This window comes from Protobothrops mucrosquamatus, unplaced genomic scaffold (genome assembly GCF_001527695.2).
Source record: "Protobothrops mucrosquamatus isolate PMUCROS unplaced genomic scaffold, P.Mucros_1.0 scaffold1399, whole genome shotgun sequence".
Lineage (NCBI taxonomy): Eukaryota > Metazoa > Chordata > Lepidosauria > Squamata > Viperidae > Protobothrops > Protobothrops mucrosquamatus.
Window position 1 is genome coordinate 199,453 of NW_015387584.1, and position 4,824 is coordinate 204,276.

Genomic DNA, 4,824 nt, shown 5'->3' on the forward strand with positions numbered 1-4,824 from the left:
TTCATTAGTCTGTTCCACCACATCCGATGTATACAAGCGCCCCTTTTCTGTCCTTGCCGTGGCTTTCTGCTACCTGCTATGGGTGAAGGGAGGGGGTAGGGAGGTAGATTGAGTGCTTTTTCTCTCCCTCTCTCTCCTGATGTGGTTTTTTTGCGTCATTTCTCAACAATGGTTTGGAGTGTGCTTCACTAGGTGCCCTTTTAAAGACTTAATAGTTTAGAATTGTGCCCCAGCTTCCTTCAACAAGGGATTCACACTATCAGACCACAAAAACATCCACCTTTAATACTTGCTTGCTTAACAGGCACAAAAGCACCCTATGGGTATTTTTGAGACAGAATGGCCAGATTAGGAAAAAAAGAGATGAATTGAATTAGAATTAGAATAACAGAGTTGGAAGGGACCTTGTAGGTCATCAATCTAAGCCCCTGCTCAAGCAGGAGTCCCTACACACACCATTTCTGACAGATGGCAGTCCAGTCTCTTCTTGAAAGCCTCCAGCGATGAAACAGCAACAACATCTGAAGGCAAACTGTTCCACTGGTTGATTGTTCTCACTGTCAGAAAACTTCTCCTTATTTCCAGATTGAATCTCTCCTTGATCAATTTTCATCCATTATCCCTTGTCTGGCCTTCAGGTGCTTTGGAAAATAGGTTGACCCCCTCCTCTCTGTGACAGCCCCTCAAATATTGGACACTGCTATCATGTCTCCCCTGGTCCTTCCCTTCACTAGACTAGCCATGCCCAGTTCCTGTAACCGTTGCATATTGCAGCTAGCATAAAGGACACCAAAGTTTGAACAGATGGGATCGTGCTCAGCATTGCCTAATTTGGAAGGGCCCGAAGGCTAAATCTGTTTGAAGAAACTAATGAGGAAGACTAAGAGTTAAAAACGAAGGTATAACCAAAAAGGCAATCAGGCACATCACCAGTCGCTCAAGGACAACATTCACTATCCAAACGGTAGGCTTGTGTTGGAACCGTTTCACTTGTGACTAATGAACAGTTAACCAGAGACAGGCTGCTCAATATTTCTGGTTGCCATGGGAACTATAAAAGTCAGATTTCAGCTCATACAGTATATATATTTCTAGGAGCAGGACAGAGCTCATTGAGTTAGGGATAATAAGTGCTCATGTGGGGACCCAGGTCAAGGCCTATTTTCAAACGATCTCTATACACTCGGGACATCTGTGTGTGGAATTCAAAAGCATTAAAAAAACCTCTGTAATGCCTGTCAATAGACCTCATTTTGTCCGCCATTTTGTGTTGACCATGTCCTGATAATTCTTCACTAATTTTGTGCTCTGTCCAATCCTTCATGATCAAGCCCTGGTCTACAGGTAATAAGGAGTTGGCCCCACAGATCACCATTGTTTTGCTCCTGAAAAGAGAACCAAGAGAACTAACCAATAGGAACTTTATAAGAATGGTATATTCAGCCCTCCTTCTGTTAAGCTCTCAGAGCAGAGAGTTACAGACATTGCGTTATATCATGATGTCAGGGTTACAGGTTTGTTTTTTTTGTAACTTCCAAACATTTTTAAATTTTGTTTGTAAATATCAATATCTGGCAAATAATTTTGATTTTTTGTGGACCCCTGAGATGGTCATGAGAGCTCCTCAGGGCTCCTTCGACCATACTTTAAGAAACACTGACTAAAGTTTCCAGCTACCTGAACAGACAAAACAGGAAAACACCCTGTTCAACTTTCTTCGCATCTACAATAAAAATTACAGCAAAAAACTGCTTAGGCTAACTGTACATATAAGGAACGATTGCTGGAATTGGTTGTGTCTAGTTTAACAAAGAGAAGGACGAGGGGGGACATGATAGCAGTGTTCCAATATCTCAGGGGCTGCCACAAAGAAGAGGGAGTCAAGCTATTCTCCAAAGCGCCTGAAGGCAGGACAAGAAGCAATGGGTGGAAACTAATCAAGGAGAGAAGCAACCTAGAACTAAGGAGAAACTTCCTAACAGTTAGAACAATTAACCAGTGGAACAACCTGCCTCCAGAAGTGGTGAATGCGCCAACACTGGAAGTTTTTAAGAAGAGACTGGACAGCCATTTGTTCGAAATGGTATAGGGTTTCCTGCCTCAGCAGGAGGTTGGACTAGATGACCTCCGAGGTCCCTTCCAACTTTATCATTATTATTATTATTATTACGGAATCAATGACATGCTTTTCAAATTTCATTATCAAACCATAGGATGAGTCATGTGATCCATAGAGAACAGTAGCTGTAGATTTCAAGGTTAAAGCTGATTGCTGGAATCAGGAAATAAATTAAATGACATAAATATAGGCTATGAAGTCTTTTAATGGATGAGAGAGAAAAAAGAAGCAGACAATTTACAAGGTGAAAATATCAGAAAGTTTCAATGACTACTGTTGTGAAAATAATTAAAATAAAAACAAACAAGACATTCAAAAAGCAGGCAGTATTTGACTTTAAGGCTATGCCTGCCAGATGGCTGATAGGAGGACAAAAAGGAGGACATGGATGGGGTGAAGGTTAGGATAAAATTGTTGCTGAGGGAACAACCTTCATCCTGCTTTATCTCAGGTGTCCTTTCTACATCACCAAAATATTTTTGAACACACTTTTTCAGTCTTTTGGAAGACCAATATTCAAAGTAGCTCAAATGAATAAAGTATTTCTTCATTGGCAAACTATTAGCTAGGCATCTTGAAGGATGGCTGAAGTTTCTGTCACACTTTAAAGACAGCAATTAGTGATGTTTGTTCTACCAGCTATTCGTTAAACTGTCCCAGGATAAAACTCTAAGGACAGGACCACTTACAAGTGAGCCTTGAGCCTCCTTACTAATGAAGATTACAGCTCTGATGTTGGGGCAGCACAAAATACGCTGGGCCTAGAACTGGAAGAATGCACATTATTGTGACTTAACTGATTAACTAAGAAGGGTAGCTTAGATTCAGTAAAATTGCTATTGCTAAGCCTCTCTTTCTGTGGTTGCAAGCACAGGATAGATCTAGCTGGGCAGTGCACAGTAGAACTAATTCTTTCATTTATGGTTATCTCCCAAAGCGAAATACCATGAAGAGTTTTATTTTTCTGGCTGAGATCCACACCCCTCTTCACTATACATTTAATAGAAACACTCCTATACCAATATTCCCATGATAGACAATAACAAGGTTGCAGCTGGGTTAATGGTGCACATTCCTCCTGAGAGTGCTAATGCCCTAAAGTGATTAAAGCTCACATTCAGTTATATTAAGTCAGTGTTAGAATTAGGGTTAGGGTTAGAATTAGGGTCCTGGCCCATAATATCTGCTGAGGAAGCAGGCAAAGGAACAGCATTGACGCAAGTGTTGCCACCAAGGTGGCCATGCCTCCTGACAAAAATAACTCCCTTTGTTTCAATAAATAGCCTCACACTTCCTGTGCCTGCCTATGTGTTGTATGTGTGTGTGTATGTTTGGTTCCTTCTATATTTACTTCTGATTATCTCAATCTGTGGTCTCTGCTTGAGGCAAGGAAGGTTTTTGCTCAAAATGACAGGAAATTCACAGACAACACGGTCGGGACAGCTTACCTTTCAACCCAACTGTGCAGAACTGACTTCAGTCTTATCTGCCCGGCAGTCTTGCTCATCCGCAGGGTACAGTTGCAGAGGCAAGCAGGAAAATCAACACTGTAATCAGGGCAAAGCTACTAATGTGGCCTAGAGGGGCCATTTCTAAACTGAGGCACACGAGTTGGGGGTTAGTTTCATCTTGATCCTAAGATACTAAGCTCCTGAAAGGTCATCAGGACTCTGCTGCAGGTTGCTCTTTCAAGTTCAGGCTGCTTTCATGCAATCAAAGCTCACCTCCCTTCAGAGACTCTCACAAAGAAAGTGAGTCTCCCTGAGAGATCAAGGAAATGCTTGAAGATCATAGTAAACATTCCAGGCTCTGTCTTTTCTCAGTCAACATTGATGTTGCATATAGATTTAGTGCCATCCCAGATGTCAGATGCCTCTTTTATTATCTCTGGAGATTGATAATGGCCAGTAAAGTCAGATGTTTTCCTCCCAAATGATACCCCGTCTTTCCCTTCCTTCTTCCCTCCCTATCTCACCTTGCTCAGAATTCACTTCCTGAGATGGAACGGGTAGAAACTGCAGCCTGAAAAAGTGCAATTCAGAAGTGACATTTCCATGTCCTCCTAGTCTTTTCAGGATGTTTAGAAAGCTTGCTCATCCCCCAAGTTTTATCCATAAGCTCTAGGTCTTCCTGTCTATGGAGATTCTCAGTCATCCAAGTCATGGCTGTCCCAAGGGTGCTTTTTCAAGAGGCAACTGGACTTCCTTGTTTTTCTTTGAAGACATTTCACTTCTCATCCAAGAAGCTTCTTCAGCTGTGACTGGATGGTGGAGGATGGAAGGGTTTATATTCCTTGCAGACAGTTGGTTATTTGCATTCTTTTAGAGAGTCCTTGAAGCCATTTGGTGATTTACCTGTGTCCTCAGGGTCACCTGAGTAGAGCAAATGGGTGTGGACTGTGTTGTGGAGCTGTGCTTTCTGCAGGATGTTTTCTGCCCTGCGTCCCTTCATTGTTGAACACAGGCTCAGGCTGTTGTGTTGTCTGCAAGGTCTTCCTGATATTGTCCTCACTGTAAACACCCTTGTCTTTGCTTATCTCCAGACTTTCATCTCTGCAGAATAAATAAACGAATAGCTCTCAAAATGCCTGTTTGAAAACAAATGGCTGCTAAAACCAACAAAAGAGTCAATGTCAATTAAGCAATTTACAGCTGTTGTCCCAAATGTCCATATTTAAATAGACTGCAAATCAGTTGTTTGGATGC